General features: G+C 39.1%; 1 protein-coding gene and 1 pseudogene across 1 annotated transcript in view; both read right to left on the reverse strand.

The window, feature by feature from the left end:
- The window catches only part of pfdn1 (prefoldin subunit 1), an 82,089-nt gene that overhangs the window by 31,814 nt on the left and 27,522 nt on the right, over window positions 1-22,753 (reverse strand). The window lies entirely within an intron of this gene.
- LOC140200836 (cytochrome c oxidase subunit 6B1 pseudogene) lies at window positions 4,112-4,371 on the reverse strand (annotated as a pseudogene).

The following is a 22,753-nucleotide window of genomic DNA, read 5'->3' on the forward strand; positions in this document are numbered from 1 at the left end:
ACTCAATTGATAAAAAAACTATTAACTTCCACAAGTGGGCTTTATCAAAAAAGGAAACCTTATTCCTTACGTAACTTATTCACAGATTTGCTACTCAAAAACATGTTGAAACTCATGACAAAGAGACGGTAGGAAAGATTTTAACATTTAAGTGCCTGACGAGGGGCATTAGTACCAACACATTTATTTCAATGAAAAGTCAAATATAATTTTGGGATCCTTGTGTGATCGAATCAGCAGGTGAACAGCAAAATGCCAAAGAAGTGGCCAAATCCAAATGCAAATCTGTACTCTAGCCTTCCAGTAATTTATCCAGGAAGCCAATACAGCCTCATAGTTAAAACCTTGGAAAGCAGGGACAGGATGTAATGAGAAGCTGGCACTGAAGACAGAGGTTTTTTTTGGAGTTAGAATGAACTATATCCTGTTCTGCAAATGATCAATTTTCAAAACTTTTCTGACTGGTGGTGACCCTTTAAAAAAATAGTATACACAGACTGCTCATTTTGCTTGGTTCTTATTTTTCCTTTAATTGCCTTACAGGCCTCACAACTTGTTTACTTTTAGTTAGCATGTCCTTCAATGACTTAAGAGCTAGAAAGAAAGACTTGAAATTTAAATATTCCTTTCACAATTCAGGATAGTATAAAGTGCTTCAGAACCAGTGAATTACATTTGAAGTTGTAATCACCTTTGAAATGTGCCACATAATATGAGCGCTGAGTGAGATGAATTATCAGACTTTCTGAAGATTTCTTCCGGATAAGTGACACATTTACACCCATCTGAAGTGCAACATGGGGCCTTGCATTATGTCTCATATGTAGTGTGGCATCCACGCCATTACATCAATTTGTTAATACTGCACTGAAGTCTCATACCAAAATATAAGATTATCTTTCCACTAAGCAACACACACAAAAAATGCTAGAGGAACTCAGCAGGCCAGGCAGCATCTATGGATAAGAGTAAACAGTTAATGTTTTGGGCCGAGACCCTTCTTCGGAACTAGAAAGGAAAGGGAGAAATCGGAGCAAGAAGATGGGGGAGGGGAGGAAGACGTACAAGGTGGTAGGCGATAGGTGAAAGGAGAAGAGGGACAGGGATGAAATAAAGAGCAGGGAAATTGATTGTTAAAAGAGATAAAGGTCTGAAGAAGGGGGAAATTGACAGCAGAGACAGAAGACAATGGGGATAAGGGATGGGGGAGGAGATGAGGTGAGAGAGCAAAACACGACTAGGAAATGGTGAAGGGGATGGGGGGGGATTACTGGAAGTTCGAGAAATTGATGTTCATGCCATCAGGTTGGAGGCTACTAAGATGGAATATAAGCTGTTGTTCTCCAACCTGAGTGTGGCCTCATCATGGTAGTAAAGGAGGCCATGGACTGACATCTGACATGTCAGGCAATTCTACCTCCCATTTTGACATGTCAGTCCATGGCCTCCTCTACTGCCATATTGAGGACACACTCATATAAGCCAGTCCCATTTATGAAATCATAAAATTAATTGACCAATTTTATCAAATATTCAAGTTTTCCAGTTTGAGATTAAATATATTTTATGAGCAAATAATCGTCAATGTTGAAAGTAAACATATCTTGGGGATATAAAAATTGTCTTGGTGTTCCTACAGCAACATAACAAATTTTTATATGAGTCACTGCTGAATACTTCAGATTATTACGTAATTTGCAATGCGACCTGTACACCTACAAATTATGAAGCAAGATAATATGCTTCGTGGCCAATGTGGAACAGTCACTAACAGCACCTTTCTCAGTGCTACATTACAATGGGGAGGAAAAAAAAATACAATACTAGTTCTGTGGCAAAATCTTTTAAGCTTAACCAAAACACTAGAAAACAGGTGCTCTTCAATTCAAAATAAACTGCAAAGAACTACATTCTTTCCTGCTAAAGCAGATTGTTTAGCATAAATCTATTAGGAAAAAAAATGAATGTCATTGATGCCACTGTTCGTCTACTCTATTCCTGCTGTAGATACTAACTTATGTTATGACATTGTTTCATGGATATGGAATGCTATGGTAATCATTAATTATTATAGTAACTACCACTAATCAACAGTTTAAATACATTTTCACACCTGTCAAACCTCATAACTACTAATATACTTCCTAAAGTTTGGCATGGCTCAATATTGATCAAGGCCATAAATAGTAAACAGTAACCAAATTCACCCTCCCCAGCATATCAACCTGGAAGCAGAAATAAATTGCAATCTAATTCGTCAAGACCAAGGATCCAAAAGAGTCGTGTTGTTTCAGCACAAGAAGAAGCATAAGGTGGTAGGTGATAGCTGGAACTGGGAGAGGGGGAGGGTTGAAATAACGAGCTGGGAAATTGATTGGTGGAAGAGATAAAGGGCTGGAGGAGGAGGATCTGGTAGAAGAGGGTAAAAGACCATGGAAGAAAGGGAAGGAGGAAGAATAACAGAGGGAGGTGATGGGCAGCATGTTTCAGTATGATAACTTGCCAAAATGGCCAACAAATCTAATAGGCCAGCAAAAACTAATTTTCATCCAAAAAAAAATCTTTAGCCAGGTTTAAGTGCATTAGATTTTATTTATTTATGAATTGAGATACAGCGCAGAATAGGCCATTCCAGCCCTTCAAGCCACGCCCCCCAGCAATCCCTGATTTAACCCTAGCCTAATCACAGGGCAATTTACAATGACCAATTAACCTACCAGCCAGTAAATCCTTGGACTGTGGGAGGAAACCAGAGCACCCGGTGGAAACCTACGCGATCACAGGGAGAACGTACAAACTCGTTACAGGCACTGTGGGGAATTGAACCTGGGTCACTTACCTGTAAGGCGTTATGCTAACCACTATGCTACCATGCTAGATATAACAACATTCATTTCTGGCATTCCTCCTTTTTTTTGTATCAAAAGTCCAGGAATGACAAAGCAAATATGGAGTTAAAAGAGATTAAAATGTTGTCGCAAAACTTAAATTCTCCAGCATAGGAGACAGAACTAAGCACCAGGAGAAGCAGGCTTAGAAAATCAGGGAGAAGCCAAGTTGTCAGGGTGAACATACTGGGAACATAGTTAACCAAGGTGGTTTTAGAAGACAGGAGTCTGTGTAACTGAGTGAAGCAGCAATAAAAAAGATGTATTAGAACCAGGAGGAAGTCTTAACAACTTTCAACAAGCCAATATATACACAAAATATGTATCTGTGCAGATTTTCAAATGAAATACATAAACTTTTTAATAATGCTAAAAAGGACAAACATTTAATCATTATGAAAGAGCAAGGAAAATTTGTGATATCTGAATACAGAGAGGAAAAGAAATCCAAAAACGAGGATTGCTGATTGTTAATTTTCTTTGTAGAGGTAATTTGATCAAAATATCAAAGACCCTTCATAATGAACAACAGTTCCTCAGATAAGCTCAACATTCATTACTGTGAGTTATCAAATTCCATTCCACCCACACCAAACAATCCAGCATTATCATTGGCAAATGAGAAGGCTCTCTGACTCACTGCTCTGGAACTCTGGCTAATCCTGCAAAAAATACACAAACCTATTTGCATTTGAAGGTGACAATTTAGTTTCCAATTTCCCTTCCGTTCTTTAAGTTTGTATATGACTTTGTTTTGAACAAAGAAACTCAATTTGTATCCTTAGCTATCAATCATTCAAATACTCAAAACACATGCACATAACATTTGAAATGATATACTTACACTGAACATAGTATGCTTGGCACTTCTACTGCCTCTGTTCACAAGAATGTTAATCAAGATATGGTTATTGATGAGACATTATTTATTTATTTATTTTTTTGGGGAAGGGCTCCTCAATGGAAGCACTTTATTGTTGAATTACAGACGTAAAAGAGAACTCAAAGTCAGTGAAACCCCAAAACCTATCTCCAACAGAAAAAGGGAGCAGAGAGCTGGGGGAGGGCTCGTGAACATTAACTCCACCACACCCCCCTCGCTCAATCAGCAAAGGTCCAAGGTAGACTTTGGGTAAGAGAGAAGACAACAAAAGAATTGGTGGGCGGGGGGGGGATAGAGAAGGAGAGAGACAGAGAAAGAGAACCATGTCCCAACTAGACATTCAGATCTTCCCAGGGAAGCTTCCCGGCTCCCTCTGATCATCCCATTTGTTAACACAAGATCGGGGCACAGGGACTTATATACCCTGTTATACCACTCACACACGGACACATCCTTGACCTGAGCGGTCAGAGCCTTCTGGCAGTGATGACAGTCCAGGTAGTTCTGGTAGCAGTTGCGGGTCTGATTGGTGTTGGGGAACCTGGCGTCAAAGGGCGCTGTCCGGTACTGGCTGATGCGTTCCTGGATGCTTGCCATTGTTCACCTTGCTGTTCGTCTGCACTAAGTTCCACCTCCTACGCCCGTCCACCCGCCAGCCGCATAAGCCATGGGGGAAAACCAAGTTCAATCACATCAAACTATTCCACATTTTATTATCTATTCTATCCCTCCCTAGGTACAGAATTAAAATGAGCCAGAATATTTACCATTACTGTGATTAATGTCTTTGCAACTTAGATTTAAACCTATATTCTACTTCCACAGGAAGAAGCACCCTACCTCATTTCATCCATCTGTCACCTCAGAATTCAGTTCAGAATTAGGCCATCTGGCCCATCGCATCTGCTCCGCCATTCAATCATGGCTGATCCTTTTTTAAAAATCTCCTCCTCAACCCCAGTTCCTGGCCATCATAGGTCACTCTCCTATATTCAAGGTATATATATATATATATATATATGATTCTTTCATTAGCGTAACCTTTCTGTCCCTGGGGTAGATTTTCAAGAAAAAAATATATTTTACAAAAACAAGTACAGTAGTTTTAAAAAGTTAAGTAATAATAACTAAATTTTCAGTATGTTTCATAAATAATATTTTCTAAGTTTTTAAGTGAGTTAAAAACTTGAAAAAAGTGCAAAAAACAGAAATACAGTGTATTAAAAAAAAAGTGAGGTAGTGTCTAAAGGTAGCCCATTTAGGAATCGGATGGCAGAGGGGAAGAAGCTATTCCTGAGTCGCTGAGTGTGTGCCTTCAGGCTTCTGTACCTCCTACCTGATGGTAACAGTGAGAAAAGGGCATGCCCTGGGTGCTGGAGGTCCTTAATAATGGATGTTGACTTTCTGAGACACGGCTCCCTAAAGATCTGCTGGGTACTTTGTAGGCTAGTACCCAAGATGGAGCTGACTAGATTTATAACCTTCTGTAGCTTCTTTCGGTCCTGTGCAGTAGCCCCTCCATACCAGACAGTGATGCAGCCTGTCATAATGCTCTCCACGGCACAACTATAGAAGTTTTTGAGTGTATTTGTTGACATGCCAAATTCTTCAACCTCATAATATAGTATAGCTGCTGCCTTGCCTTCTTTATAACTACATTGATATGTTGGGACCAGGTTAGATCCTCAGTGATCTTGACACCCAGGAACTTGAAACTGCTCACTCTCTCCACTTCTGATCCCTCTATGAGGATTGGTATGTGCTCCTTCATCTTACCCTTCCTGAAGTCCGCAATCAGCCCTTTCATCATACTGACATTGAGTGCCAGGTTGTTGCTGTAGCATCACTCCACTAGTTGGCATATCTCAGTCCTGTACGCCCTCTCATCACCACCTGAGATTTTACCAACATTGGTTGTATCATCAGCAAATATATAGATGGTATTTGAGCTATGCCTAGCCACACAGTCATGTGTATATAGAGTAGAGCAGTGGGCTAAGCACACTCCCCTGAGGTGCGCCAGTGTTGATCGTCAGTGAGGAGGATCTGTCATCACCAATCCGCAGAGATTGTGATCTTCTGGTTAGGAAGTTGAGGATCCAATTGCAGAGGGAGGTACAGAGGACCAGGTTCTGCAACTTCTCAATCAGGGCTTGTCCCCTAACCAGACTCTGTAACTTTGTCTTCAAAATAAAATAATAGTAGGGGTAAATTCATTAAATTTTAGTTTGTGTTTTCTCACAAGAACTTTTACAACACGTCAAATTCATGTGGGTTTTTTAAAATATAATTTGTGCAATTTTTATGACAAAGAAATCGCTGTACCCAACACTTCTGTCATTACCAATATGCAACACATTTTAGAGACCAATATTTTTTCCCCAAACAACTGCTTATGTGATGTCATTAAAAGGAGAAGAGACAGGGGAGCATGTGGCTGTCATGACAGAAGACTGACATTTTGATGTCCAGAAATTGAGTAACTTAAATATTTTTCATCCTGATCTGAGAGTATGTTTATGTGTCATTACCAAATGAGTTATTATTTGAGTGTTATACGGAGAAATAAATAACTTCACTTAATTTAAATACGAGGGGCAATTGATAAGTTTGTGGCCTAAGGTAGAAGAAGTTAATTTTAGAAAACCTGGCACATTTATTTTTCACATAGTCCCCTCCTACACGTACACACTTAGCCCAGCAGTCGTGAAACATACGGATCCCTTCTTTGTAGAAGTGGTCCACAGCAGGGGTGATTGATAAGTTAGTGGCCTAAGGTAGAAGGAGACGAGTTATTAACTTCAAACTTTCTGCATTTTCACTCAAAGAGTTGAACTGCATGTGCATGTAATGAGAGCATCTTGGACCTCCAGGTGGTCCATAGCAGGGGTGATTGATATGTTCATGGCCTTAGGTAGAAGAAGATGAGTTATACCACTCTCGTTACATGCACATGCAGTTCAACTCTGAGTGAAAATGCAGAAAGTTTGAAGATAATAACTCATCTCCTTCTACCTTCAGCCACGAACTTATTAATCACTCCTGCTGTGGACCACTTCTGGATATCCAAGAAGCCGACTTCTACAAAGAAGGGATCCGTATGCTCCACAACCACTGGACTAAGTATGCAAATGTAGGAAAAATAAATGTGCTACATTTTCTAAAATTGACTCCGTCTACCTTAGGCCACGAACTTATCAAACACTCCTCGTATACAGAAATAACATTTACAAGCCAGCTATCCAGCTGAGTTAGCAAGTGCGAGACTTAGCCAACTTTTTCTTTAAAAAGTGAGAAATGTCACAACCATTACACCTTTACCATCACACAACTGGTAGTGAAGTTGTCAAGATGGCCCCAAAATCATCAGCAGACCGATCAAAAAAAAATACAGACACACAATTAAAGACACAGTGAAATATCAGAAGTACCTTGAAAGAAAAAGAGATATAAAAAAAGGGAGACAGGGAAACTTAAGATCATCTCACAGCTACCAAAGCACAAACAGACACAGAAGAAATGACAGTGGAGAATTAATCAAAGAAACAAAGAGGCTGCTGATAAGGTATGTCAGGCAGTACAAAGTTTTATAGCAGAGAATATCCCACCAGAATCTCCAGCAGGCCAGCAACAAGAACGGAATGACCTCCATCTTCCTGAGGCTTCACCTATACCCTAATGGAGACTACAAGAAAGAGCTTTAAGTTTCATGTGTTGCCTTTTTCAGAGTTGTTGAGATTTCTGTGAATGTTTCAGAAGTCTTACTGATAAAAACAAAGTGTGTAGAGAGTTGAGTAAATATTTTGTCAGTGTTTAAAAAGTGTTCTCTATTATGGACAGTTGAAAAATAATCTCTATAATCCGTTTGAAATTTGAGTTGCTGCTTATTCCAGAGCTGGGGGGGGCTAGGCAGGTATTTTATAAGCATTATTTTTTTTTAAAAAAAAACAAGACTAGACTATGCCTAGTTTAGCTGTTTCATGTGGATGGTTTCAAAAAAGTTCTCCAGCCATCTGCCTTAAAAACTGTGATCTCCTATGGAATTTTGATAAATAGTGCAGACTGTAAGGATGTGTTTATTTGAAAGTGTTGCTTTTTCTAGTTGGATAGATGCTTTATCAGAGTTAAAGTTAAACGAAAACTATTGTTTGGCATTGTCAGAAGTATTTTGTCATTACCATCACTGTGCCAATTTTGAAGGAAAATAAAGCTTTGTTTAGCAATATTGATCTGAACTCATTTGCTGGAGTCAACTGCTTTGACACCAAAATCAACATTCTGTCAAAAAAAAGAGTAAAATTCCAATAGTCTAATTAGTAAACAAGTGTTTCGCTGTTTAGCCAAGGAAAATATTGACACTCAAGTGTGTCTCAAAAATATATTCTGAATGTACTTAAAATGAGTTAAAACAAATTTATTAAAGAGCATGGTTTTTATTTGCAGGACTGACTTTGAAATCTTTGTTAGTCATTTCACTTTAAATTAAATTCAGTATTTTGATAGTGTGATGGTAATGACGCTCATTCGTAAAAACTCTTGCAAAAAAGCCCTAAAATATAAAAGTTCTCTTAAAGGTTGATCAATACCAAGATCTGGTCTTCATTCCAGAACCTAAAATAAAGGTCATCACATAAACAAAACAAAATTTCAAGAAATTTCATTTTTCAGAATTTCAAGTAGTCAAAATGCCCCTAATTGAAGAGTCACCCATACCGTAAGAACCTACAACAAACAGCTGGGGGAACTCAATGTGTAGAGCAACATCTATGGAGGTAAAAGAAACGTCAATGTTTCAGGCTGACACCCTGCATCAAGACAGAGTGGTAGAGGGAAAATTGCTGGTATAAAGAGGAGCAGAGGGAGGGTGAGACAGGGGATGGTAGGTGCACCAAGAAGTGGTGAAGGATGAAGGGCAAAAGGCCACTGGAGCCAGGTGGGGAAGCAGGGAGACAGAGGTAGGTGAATGATAGATGGAAGTAGACAAGGGGGAAAAATGGGTGTAGATGGAGCCAGATTTGGGGAGGGGGGGGAAGAGCAGGAGGGATGAGTGAAGATACAGATAGAGACTGGTGGGTGATAACTGAGGATATGAAGGCTACAGGTGCTAGAAGCTAATAAGTAAGGAAGGTAATAATTTAAGGGAGGGATTAAATCCCATTTCTCCTTCAAACAGCTCCCATTATCCCCTTCTGCCATTTGAAGCCTTGTCTGCTTCCAGTCATCACCCATCTGCATCTGTCTCTCAACCCTACCCCATCCTCACCTGTCCTTGGTCCACTAATTGTCTATCTCACCCCATCCCCACTCATCTCTATACTGGCCATTTTCCCCTTCCATCCTCAGGGTATTGACCCGGAATGGCAACAATTCCTTTTCCTCTCTACTTCATCCACTGAGCTCTACCAGCTGTTTCTGTTTGTTCCACAATCCATTATCTGTAGTCTCTTATTTCTCCATAAACAAGAACCTGTTGAAAAGTGGAAGTAAAAATAAATTGGAAGGAATAAAAATGTAAAATTATGAAATAGTGGCTGGAAATAGAAGATTAAGAACACAATTTCAGAAGATGAGCAAATTTTGGGAAATATGGTGAAAGAACTGGAAGTTAACGATTTTCATTTCTGATAGATTTGTGATTAATACAGTAGATATTTGCACTGTCAACATTTTGTGTCCATTTTAGATTATTATTCATGCTAAATATTTAGTACCTCAGGAAAAGTTGTTTATAATAATACACAAATCTTGTTGATAATGTCAAATGCTATTTTTAAATTAATCTCAAGTTAATATGTTAAATATATAAATTACTACTCTTATTTGTTATTAAATTTATTATGAAAATGAACAGAGGAGATGTTACAAGCTTCCAAATCAATACACTTTAAAAATGAGCTAATACCAGTCTCGTTAATTAATGTGCCTCTTGCCTAAAAGTACGTAAGCATAGCTTGTTCAGGCAGGTTAGTGATAGACCACACATTCCAACCACCCGTCATCAACTGCTTGCGATCTAGGATAAAAAACTGATTAAACAGCACATTCTACACAGCTAAAAAAGAGAAAACTGTCTAAGTTCTTTTCAGTTTTGAGGAGAAAACAAGTAAGTTAGTATTTCAAATCCAACCTGAATCAGTGATGAAAGGTTATACCCAAAATAACAATGTTTTATTTCCAAATATATTTAACAGCTGTGCACTTTTGAAGATAAAATAATTGTATGTATGGCACAAACCGATTAAATTTCCAGATAACAAACAAAATCCAATTAGAGAAGGAGGAGATTATGAGCTTGTTCTAATTCCTTCTTATTCACTGGTTTTCTTTGGATGGAACACTATTTGTAAGCGCAGGAAGCTTCCCACAGCAATGGGTGTTTGTTACAGGAGAAAAGACTCCTGCTCATTGCCCAAAGATTGTTTAAAGATTTAGAGAGCACATCTGACATTCACTTAAGTGGTAAAATAAATTTACTAAACATGCAATTAGCCACAAGTCATCCAGAAACAGAGCATAGAATCACAGTGAGAAGCAGCAGGGAACCAGGTCCTTCAACCTACCAAGTCACTAACTATCATTAAGCAGCCTTTTAATTCCTCACATTATTCCTATACTAAACCATTTCATTCTCACCACATTTCCATCAGCTTCTCTCAGATAGAACCACTTAGTTGTGAACTAACCTACCCACCCACATATATTTAGGATATGGGCATGAACTAGAGCACGAGGAAGAAACCCACACGGTCACAGAGAACATAAACACAACCAGAGGTTAGGATCAAATCCATGTTGCAGGAGCTGAGGCAACAGCTCAACTAATTGCTCCATAGTGTCACCAAATGTTTCAAACCAGGAACCTTTCCCATGCAAGGATAACATGATAACTACATGACAGAAACTATCATCTTGGCACGTACATCTACAGAACTGAAGATTGTTTCTATAGAGATAAGATGATTAAGGGCAAATATTTTGCATGTCGTGCTATCGTCAAAGAATAAAATGAAAGAGCAAGTCACAATGGAACTGCAGAAAACCCTAATCAACTCCAGCAAGAGTCCAGTTACCAGAATCAGATTCACTTTTTATCACTGACGTATCTTGTGAAGTCTGCTGTTTTGTGGCAGCAGTACAATGCAATACATAAAAATATTACAAGTTACATTTAGAAATATAAAAAGCAGATTAGAACTGCAAAAGGAGAGCAACAATGTTCATGGTCTGTTCAGAGATCTGATGGTGGAGGGGAAGAAACTGTTCCTAAAATGTTGAATTGAACTGACTTTATTTCTTACATCCTTCACATACATGAGGGGCAAAAATATTTACGTTACGTAAAGATATATGTCTTCAGACTCTTGTCCCTCCTTCTTGATAGTAGCAATAATAAGAGGCCATGTCCTGGGTGATGAGGGTCCTAAATGATGGATTCCATCTTTTGAGATATCACCAATTGAAGATATCCTTGATGGTGGGGAGGCTAGTGCCCATGATGGAGCTGGTTGAGTTTACAACCCTCTGCAGCTTTCTGATCCTCTGATTTGGCACCTCCATATCAGATGGTGATACAACCAGTCAGGAAGCTCCCCATGGTACATCTGTAGAAATTTGCTGGTCTTTGATGACATACCAAATATCCTCAAGCTCCTAATGGAATATAGCCACTGTCACACCTTCTTCATAATTGCATTAATATGCTAGACCTACGAGAGATCTTCAGTGAACAAAGACACTCAGGAACTTGAAGCTGCTCACCCGGTAGCTTACCATACTGCAGATAGAATGTGAATGCATCCGTGAAGATAGAGACAAAGTTTATAAAGATGTTGTCAGGGCTGGGGAATTTTAGAACAAAGGCCAAAGGGAGATTTAATTATATAAAATTATGACAATTAGATAGTGAATATTCCATTTTAAAGTAAAACATGTTTTAGTCACTTTTTTGGGTGGAGTTATTTTTGTGGCATGGAAGGCCTCAATGCTTTACAAAACATTGCCCAAGAGACTGAGTCGGCTACGAACAATATGTTCTACTAAGTACCGATTTATTTTTACAAACAGGAAATTTTTTCTCAGATTCAACTGGCAATGATGTCACACTGGTGGGGTGAAAGCTTGTAGTCATATTGCACTATGGCTAGGTTCCTGATGCTTGTGGTGTGTGGGCCCCAGTCTGTTGGGTAGCAGGAATGTTTCTGTCAGTACTGGTTACACTAAGTGACTGGCCGAGGACTACAGCACATAATCAAAGACAGGGCACTCAATCAAACAGAAAAACTGAAGGGTAAACACAAGAAATGAAAACAAAAATACTAATGGTAATGTGGTCTTTTAACAATAAAAAAAGTCATTGAAAGAACTGATCCATGAAACATGGGACTGATATGACCCAAGCAAATAAATAGATGGCAGAGACTAAAGGGGTTAATCAAGTCAACAAATGATCCAATGAAGGATCAATAGTTTGAAACACTCACGCTGCCTCCCTTCCCACAGACGTCGCATGACTTGCTGAGTGCTTCCAACAATTTCTGCTTCTATTTCAGATTCCCAGCAGTCAATGATTCGAGTTCAACATGTTTGGTAAGACTTCCACAGAAATGTTGGTTCCAAGTTTATTTCTTGAAACAACTTCATGGAAATTTATGAATCAAGTTTGGGGTAGGGAAGAAGAAATCAAGCTCTCCTTGCTCTTTCAAAATAAGGGTGAGGCAAGACATTTTGAAGGACTCTAAATTAAAGTAACCAGAATCATGAACATGAAAGCTAGAAGTGTTACCCCAGACATATAATCAGCTTTTATTGTATCCTCAATTCAAAGGCTGTACTAAATTCTATTTGAAAGGATAATTTATACATGTGATCAGATTAGAAGAACATGCTAGACAACGTGAATGCATTCTGAGTTAATGACTCTGCAGTATTCCATATCTCATCTGACCAACAAAAGAAACGCTTTCTACTTTATCTTTGCTGTGATGCTGGTAGTGATTAGGGGAAGCAATGAAACCAACAATTCTTGGTAGTTGCCAACATTACCACAATACTTGTATCTATAACATTTAAAAAGCTTTTAATTCTGTCAGAAAATGGTTGTACTGTTTCAGGACATTAGGCACAAAGCAACCCATATTTCAATTGCACAGTAGAGGATTCAATTAAAAAAAAAAGAAATTCACACAAGCACATTGTGCAAAACTTTCACATATTCCAGCTAATTACAGATACAGCTTTGTTCACTTGTGAAAGAACTTAGTGGGGGAAGACATTCTGGGTTCAGACTTTTGGAAGCAACAGATACAAACAGCTGAATGCGTCAGCAGTTTAAAGGAATGCCACTCCTACCAGAAATGTCTTATTTCCCCTCTGCCCTTTTGCAAAGAACTACATTCAATGCATTACATCAGTAACCACTGCCAGCCTAAAGCCCCCGCAAAGGAGATTATTTTTAGTAATTTATTCTGCACACGTCTGCCAAATCAAGTGCCCAGCATAGCTTCATACAGAAAAGATTGTATGCACCATGTCAGTCACTGTATCAGGATCCTGAATATTCACTTTCTACGCGCTTCAAATAATTACAGTTTTAGACAGTGACTTAACCATGAAACTAAGGTGCCTAGCAGTATTTATAGTTTTCCATATTGTCAATTATAGGATCAAATTAATAAAGATAATTAAGAATAAGACAGGTCACTTTGTAGGCATTAGAAAACAATGTTATTTTAGTCAATTACACATTCATACCCAAATAGATGAGTGTTCTCTTACATTTGAAGATTATAATCAAATTATACCATTGTATATTCCAGTGCACTAAGAGTTTTCAAAATTTGGATAAAACTATTAAGCTTTGATACATTTTAATTCCCAAAGCGTTTAGAACCTCTTACCAGACAGTTTACAGAATACAAAGTTGAATAATGTGACGGATCCTGACATACCTGGCCCACCACCTGAATTCACCAGCCACAGTTCCCATCCTGGTCAGATGCAGAGGGCCAAGCTCACTAACAAAGTGTATCCAGAAGTTGGGCAATGCATGATGGTGAGGCCTCACTACAACTTGATATCAGGCACCATTTTTCTGAGGCTGCAACCAAAACTGTATGACCACGTTCAACAAAAAGCTGAGGGGAGGGAATTTTTTGTGATTTTAAAAAAATGTTTCTAATATTAATAATTTAAAGTAAAAATATTTTAATATTTAGAATAATGAAAGACACAATAAAATGTCAAGAAATAAAAATAGTGAAATGAATCATCTTTCCCCTCCTGCTCCCGAGTGTAATCAAGTCTACCAGCTATTAGACTCTTGATGGGTACTTTGACAAGTCTGATCACCTGGCTGTGCTCGACAGTATATTGCCAGAGATAGAGGACCACAGCAGCAGAGGTCAAATGGGGTGGAGGAATGCTTTTAATTGGTGGACTGGACCATATTCAGGGATTCATCTTTGGATCTGAATCAATATGCCAGTCATCATAGGCTTCATCAAAACCTGCATGGATGAGTGAGTGCGTTCAAGAGTATACTGAGTCTTCACAAACCAGAAGTTTTGGATGAATCATGAGATTCAGAGTGTGTTGAAGGCAAGATCTATGGTGTATAAGACCAGAAATCTAGTGCCCTACCAGGGATCAAGATATGACATAAAGAAGGTCATCGTGAGAGCAAAAGGGCATCCATCATTAAAAACTTCCACCAAATGGGACATGCCCTTTTTGCTTTACTACCATTGGGGATGAGGTACAGGAGCCTGAAGGCCCACATTTAACATTTTAGGAACAGCTTCCTTCCCTCCACCATCAGAATACTGAACAGTCCATGATCCAATGAACAGTACTTCATTATTTGGCTTTTACACCATTTATTTTTGTAACAGAAACATTTTTGTCTTGCGCTGTACTGTTGCTGCAAAACAACAAATTTAATGACATAGGTTAGTGATAATAAACTTGATTCTGACTCCACAATTCCGTGAGTCTATTAGGAGAATTTGCAGAAATACAGGGTTTGAAAAATGTAAACCAGAACAAAGATCTGACAGCTAATTTATTGGAACACATCCAAGCCACTAAGACCTTCACGAAGATGGAAATGGATGCTGGCAAGAACACAAGTCATGGTGTTCCAAGTTATAAGTGGATAGTAGAATGTTAAACACAAGAAAAATCTGATCATAAAATATGCTTAAGGAGGAGGCATACATCATGTTTAGACAGTTAGGATCAAGTGAACCCTTAAATAAGCATAAGTGAAGGAGTACATTTGGGATATCAGAAGGGCAAAAATACAGCACAGGATAAATCTGGCAGGCAAGGCTAAGGAAAATCCCAAAATATTGTGCAGGTACTTTAAAAGTAAAGGGCGGCTAGGGAGGGATTAGGTGACATGAAGGACCAACATGACCATCTATGTATGGAGCTACAGGAGATGTGTGAGATTTTTTATGAATACTTCCCATAAGTTTTTATAATAGGGAAGATCATGGAAGCTAAGGAATTGAGGCAAATGAATTGCAATGTCTTGGATCATATACAAATTACCAAAGATAATTAGTGGCATCCTTAAAGCTCAGTAAGGTGGATGAATTTGCAGAGCCTGATCAAGGGCATCCTTGGACCTATTGGAAAACTGTAGAAGTTCTTGCAGAGATATTTGCATTTTTATTAGCCACAGGTGAAATACCAGAAGACTGGATGGTTGTTAACGTTGTACCATTATTTAAGAAGGGCAGCAAAGTCAAGAGGGGACTCCTTGGGACAGGATCTACCAGCATTTGGATTGATAAGGGCTGATTTGGGATAGCCAACAAGGCTTTGTGCGTGTGGGAAATCATATCTCAGAAATCTGTTAGAGTTTTTTTTATATATAAAGAGAAATGCAAGATGACAGAAGGGTAGTGGATGTAATTTAACGATACGCTGCCCCAGCAACCCCACAAACCTGATTAACCCTAACCTAATCATGGGAAAATTTACAATGACCAATTAAACTACCCTGTATGTCTTTGGACCATGGGAGAAAACTGGAGTACCCAGGGAAAAGCCATACATTCCATGAGGAAGACATACAGAGACTCCTTACAGAACGGCACCGGAATTGAACTCAGAACACCAGAACGCCCCGAACAGTAATAGCACCGCGCTAATTGCTATGCTACCATGACACTCACCATTATCTATATGGATTTTAGCAAAGTCTTTGACAGGGCCCTATTCGGAAGCTAATCTTAAGTCTAGATCACATGGGATCCAGGGAGAGGGGATATGTCCACTCTAGTGGATATAATTGGCTTGACGGTAGGAAGCAGAAGGTAATGGTAGAAAGTTCAGCTCCTCCCTCACCTCCATTCAGGGCCCCAAACAGTCCTTCCAGGTGAGGCAACACTTCACCTGCGAATCTGCTGGGGTTGTCTGTTGTGTCTGGTGCTCCTGACGCAGCTTCCTCTATATTATTTTTGGGCAATGATCAGCATCTCAGGATGTGACCGCTCTCAGGATGACTTTTCAAAATAAATGCACACAGCTGTACAGTTCTCATCCCAAATCTGAAAAGGCCCACTGTGACTGCAACAGAATTTCCTCTGACAGGATGCTGGGTTTTGCTTACCATATAATGTGGTGTGTCTAAACTGCAGATCATGTTTACAGAAATGGATGTATAAATTACAAACCACATCACTGAACATCACAGACAAAGTTTTAGAACAAACATGAAAAGGAACTATATGAAAAATATCAATGTAAATCATGATTTACAATATGGTAATTACAAAATTCACCATGTAATTAAATTAGGACAACAGCATTCCTGGAACAGAGCTGTCCCATAACCTATTTATAAGCAAGCTTTGATTATAATATTGCATAAAAATTATACCCAATGCATTATGCATTAAAACTTAAAACAGGAAAAGTATTACATAACTAATATGAATACTAATTTATAATACCTTTGTAGATTTGTTCCGGTATATCTGGAAGAAATAATCTTTATTCCATGGTTGCATAATATTTAGGATATTGAACATTCTCTCCAGTGAAAATAAGGCTTCAACTGAGCAGTTCCTTTTATGATAGAAAAATGTTAATATGTATGAATGTATTGCTTAAGGCTACTAATAAATTGTTCTTCAACTTAGTTTCATAATTTTGATCAATGGCTGTAATACAGAATTAGATAGATTTTGTTGTTATGTTTGATCAATGCTTAATTTAAAAAAAGGAACAGAGAAAGCCAAGGGATGTTCTGAATGGATCAACATCTCAAAAAGGAAGACTAGGCGGGATAATATCAATTCGCTACAAATTGATACGTTCCACAAACTTCACCTCCATTTCACCATGGTAGCATCACGGTTAGCACAACTTTATTACAGCTCAGGCGTTGGAGTTCAAGCCAGAGCCAGGTTTAATATCACTGGTACATGCTGTGTGAAATTCAGAGTTCGACTCCAATGCCAACTGTAAGGAGCTTGTACATTCTCCCTCTGAATGTGTGGGCTTCCTCCAGGTGCTCTACTTTCTTCCCACATTCTAAAGACGTACCAGTTAGTTGGTTAATTGGTCATTGCAAACTGTTCTGTAATTTTATAGGCATCCATTAGTCTTGTGAGACCATGGGTTTGCACCTTAGAAGGTTTCCAGGGTGCAGGCCTGGGCAAGACCGGCAGTTGCCCATGCTGCAAGGCTCCCCTCTCCACGCCACCGATATTGTCCAAGGGAAGGGCATTAAGACCCATACAGCTTGGCGCCAGTGTCGTCACAGAGCAATGTGTGGTTAAGTGCCTTGCTCAAGGACACAACACGCTGCCTCAGCTGAGGCTCGAACTAGTGACCTTCAGATCACTAGACGAACGCCTTAACAACTTGGCCATGCGCCTGTAATTAAACTAGGGTTAAATAGGTGGGCTACAGGGCTCATTGTGCACTGTATCTCTAAAATACATAAATAAACAAATAGAATATTCTATTTAAGGCAAGAGTTCATATGGTCACAATTACCATTTTTCCAATGAAACAAACTGGAAATGCTACAGATTACTACTGATTTGAATGATACCTCCAATCATTAGGACCTTGGTATGCCATAAATTTCAGCCAACTTTATTGGTAGTCAAATGAAACCTGAAGCAAATAGCATGTTTACCTCGTCTCCAATAATTCACTCAACTTTCAAGCTTTGTTCAAAATTTGGTGCCACACCATCTCTGAAGTTATAACTTTAGTCATTTATTCAAAACGGACTGCAAATAATAGGATTGGATTAGATCCCATGCAGAATAAACTATACAAATTGGAAGAATATTTTAAGAAGTAGCTGATGTAGTGATTGAGAATAGGCAAGTGTAAAAATCTACTAAAATGAACTAGAATGTAGTTAAGAACATCACAATAGAAAAGGATTTATTAAGTACAATAGGCCAGCTTCTTAAAATTAGGTTTTGATGAGGAAAGAGATCGCTGGAATAAAGTTAGGGAAAAATACCTGCAGTCACAAAGACTGCGGTAATATGGCTGCAGTTCTGCCTTAACAGGAAGTTTTAGAGAACCTGAACAGAAAGGGGTAGAAATTATACAGCAGCTATGCAAATTCCTGATTATGAATTGTCCTGATCTAGTTCCGAGCACTTGATCTTTGGTAAAATTAGTTCAATTTGGAACATGCAATGCAGCTTTACCAGGATGCTGTGTGGTTTCCTGCTTCAAATTACAAAAAAAAAGAGATTACACATACTGGGATTGAATTCCACTGAACTTAGATTGTAAATGGATAGATTGATTAAAGTTTTTAGGATGTGAGTGGGAACTAAAATGATAGAGAGAAACTAGCTTCCTTAGTTAGGCAGTGGGGGGAGCACCATGTAAAAATCAGAGCAAAGATTTTTAGGAGTGGAGTTAAGAAACACTTACAAATGAAAGGATGACATTTGAAACTTTTTTTGGGTAATCAGGAACTGATTTAAATTCATAGTTAATCTCAAAGATTGCCGTACTAAAGGCATTAAGGGACATGACAGCAAGACTTTAATGTCTTTGGTTCACCAGTTAGTTATGACTTCTTGAAAGCCAGAACAGACTCAAGGGGCTAAGTATTCATTCTAATTATGTGCAGAATCAGAAGTTACTCCATGCAAGGAAACAACTCAGCCAGTCAGGTCCATACTAGCTCCAAAGAGGACCATGGAGATGGAAATATGTACTTAAGATATGACATTACTTGTAATTACCTTCCCAAACCAAATATTGTCTACATACTGCAGCATGTCATATAATTGTAAAGTTGGCACTTTTGCATATTAGTGCACAAACTAGAAAAGCATACTTTTTAAACAATGGTAGATTGAATTAAGATGTTCAAGGGTACCTGGTTATACATGCAGGGGGGGAAAAAAATCACTGAAAGCTAATATACACGTGCAGCTAGCAAATGATTTGAGTAAAAAGAGGCCTGATTTCAATTATACAGGGTCTAAGTAAGTGTTGTTTATAGCTTTGGTCTCCTTTACCGAAAAACATGTACCTTCCGTAGTCATAGTCATACTTTATTGGTCCCGGGGGAAATTGGTTTTTGTTACAGTTGCACCATAAATAATAAATAGATAGAGATAGTAATAGTAATACTACTATTAGTAAATAGTAATAGTCATGGAAATAATAACTAGTAATAGAATAGTAATAGAAAAATAGCAATAAATAGTTAAATAGTAATATGTAAATTATGCCAGTAAATTATGAAATAAGTCCAGGACCAGCCTATCGGCTCAGGGTGTCTGACCCTCCAAGGGAGGAGTTCTAAGGTTTGATGGCCACAGGCAGGAATGACTTCCTATGATGCTCTGCGCTGCATCTCAGAGGAATGAGTCTCTGGCTGAATGTACTCCTGTGCCCACCCAGTATATTATGTAGTGGATGGGAGACATTGACCAAGATGGCTTGCAACTTAGACAGCATCTTCTTTACAGATCCCACCGTGAGAGAGTCCAGTTCCATCCCCACAACATTACTGGCCTTACGAATAAGTTTGTTGATTCTGTTGGTGTGTGCTACCCTCAGCCTGCCGCCCCAGCACACAACAGCAAACATGATAGCACTGGCCACCACAGACTTGTACAGTATCCTCAGCATCGTCCGGCAGATGTTAAAGGACCTCAGTCTGCTCAGGAAATAGAGATGGCTCTGACCCTTCTTGTAGACAGCCTCAGTGTTCTTAGACCAGTCCAGTTTATTGTCAATTCAGGGAAGTACAAATTGTGTAAAATTGGTTCCTGGGATGGTGGGAGAAATGGAACAGACTGGTGTACATTCTCTAGAATTTAAAAAAATGTGAGGAGATGTTACTGAAACTTAAAGCTCTTACAGAGGTTCATAGGCTAAATTTTCCCTTCACCAAGTAGCCCAGAATCAGGATGGTAGTGCCTCAGAATCAGGATAAGTTATGCGGATCAAAGATGAGGGAAAATTTCTTCAAAGCAAAAGGTGATGAATCTTTCAATTTCTCTATTGAGGACTAGGAAGGCTCAGTGATCGAGGTCATTCAAAGCAGAGATTTTAAAAAAGGAAAAACAAGAGAAAATGTGCAGATGCTGGAAATCACACAAAACACTGGAGGAACTCAGCATGCCAGGCAGCATCAATAGAAAAAAGTACAGTTGATGTTTCGGGCTGAGACCCTTCGGCAGGACTGGCTTCGGCAAGATGCTTTTTAAAAAAGCATCTCAATATAGAAGGAAGTAAGGGATATGGAGATTATGTATGTTGATTACTGATCTTCCACCACAATGCCTTGATCTTAATGAACCAAGCCCAAAGGGTGAAATGGCCTGCTCCTGCTTCTTATTTTTGTTTGTTTGGTTCATTTATTGAATTGTATAGGATGTACAGGAGCCTCAAGACCCACACCCCCAGGTTCAGGAACAGTTTGTAGCCCTCAACCTCTTAAACCAGAGGGGATAACTTCACTCGCCCCAACACTGAACTTTCCCGGAATACATGGAATCACTTTCAAGGACTCCATCTCATGTTCTCCATATTCATTGCTTATTTATTTATTATTATTTCTTTTTTTCTAGTCTTTCTTTTTGTATTTGCAGTTTGTTGTCTTTTGCACATTGGTTGTTTACCTGTCTTGTTGGGTGCAGTCTTTCATTGATTCCATTGTGCTTCTTGGATTTACTGTGATTGCCCACAAGAAAACTTTAGAAATTACCTAGGGTTACCCATAGCCCTCTATTTTTCTAAGCTCCATGTACCTATCTAGGAGATTCTTAAAAGACCCTATCGTATCCACCTCTACCACCATTGCCAGCAGCCCATTCCATGCACTCTCTGAGTAAAAAACTTACCCCTAACATCTCCTCTGTACCTACTTCTAAGCACCTTAAAACTGTGCCCTCTCATGTTAGCCTTTTCAGCCCTGGGAAAAAGCCTCTGACAATCCACATGATCAATGCCTCTCATCATCTTCTACACCTCCTTCAGGTCGCCTCTCATCCTCCATCACTCCAAGGAGAAAAGGCTGAGTTTATTCAACCTATTCTAATAAGGCATGCTCCCCAATCCAGACAACATCCTTGAAAATCTCCTCTGCACCCTTTCTATAGTTTCCACATCCTTCCTGTAATGAGGTGACCAGAACTGAGCACAGTACTCCAAGCGGGGTCTGACCAGGGTTCTATAAAGCTGTAACATTACCTCTCGGCTCTTAAACGCAATCCCACGGTTGACGAAGGCCAATGCACTGTATGCCTTCTTAACCACAGAGTCAACCTGTGCAGCAACTTTCAGTGTCCTATGGACTCGGACCCCAAGATCCCGCTGATCCTCCACATTGCCAAGAGTCTTAAGATGCTCATGGGAACAGATTGGTGGACCAACAAAAACCACAATCACCTTCTTCTGTGCAACAACTGAAGCTTAAACTTTTGATGCCCACCCACTACATTTTTACCAGGGCTTCTTGATGCCACACTCTGCTGCAGACTGGGTAATCACTTTATGCAGCACTTGCACGGAGTCCGGAGTGATTCCAACTTAGCTGCTGCTTTAATTCTCCAAGCCACATCCACTCTAATCGTTTGTGTGCGCAACCTCCCACAAGGCCCAATGCAAGCTTGAAGAACAACACCTCATCATGCGTCTGGGCAAGTTGCCACTTTCAAATTTCTTTCCAATTCTCCAGCTTTGGGGAGTTAGCTTTATCTGTCTGTATCAGAACTGGCTATTTCTTCCAAATATCCATCTGAAACCTTTAGTAATAAAGACATTTCACTCTCATTAGTCAGGTTGATCTACTGGGCATGTCTTAAAGTCCTGCCACTGTCAACATTTAACACAGACAAAGCAGCATACTAGCCTCTTAGTACCCAGTGGATCCAGTCTCGCCATCACAAATATTCCCCTCGTCTTACATGTTCCTCCCACCATCTTAAGACCACAAGACATAGGAGCAGAATTAGGCTATTTGGCCCATCGAGTTCTCTGCAACTTTTACTTAACTTTTATTGTATTCAATAAAGTCTCTGACATGAAATAATAACTTTGCCACTTTAGACAGCTGTTGCTTGACCATGAGTATTTGCAGCGTTTCTGTTTTTATTTCTATTTATATGTTTGCAAGATTATAGACAGTGCCTGAACAAGTTCCTGGCTTACATTACAGCAAAGATGCTCCTGTGTATCTCACCTGGACTCAGTGATTTGATTACCAACTAAAGCCATCACTTCTAAAGCATCCTTTCTCCATTATGAACCCATTCAGAACTTCAGAGTCATCTTCCTTTGCTAATATTCCAGGAGTAATTTCTTCCAAGCTGAAATCTGAAATATTCCATTATATTCTCAGCCACAGCTTCTGCCTCATAAATAAATGTCTCTTTTGATCACTTATCAGCCCTTTCTCCTGTTAACAGATTTTCTTCTATATTCATCCATATTTCTGGATAACCTTTTATTTTTACACTTTCATGTTTGC

Source organism: Mobula birostris, chromosome 7, assembly GCF_030028105.1.
Source record: "Mobula birostris isolate sMobBir1 chromosome 7, sMobBir1.hap1, whole genome shotgun sequence".
Lineage (NCBI taxonomy): Eukaryota > Metazoa > Chordata > Chondrichthyes > Myliobatiformes > Myliobatidae > Mobula > Mobula birostris.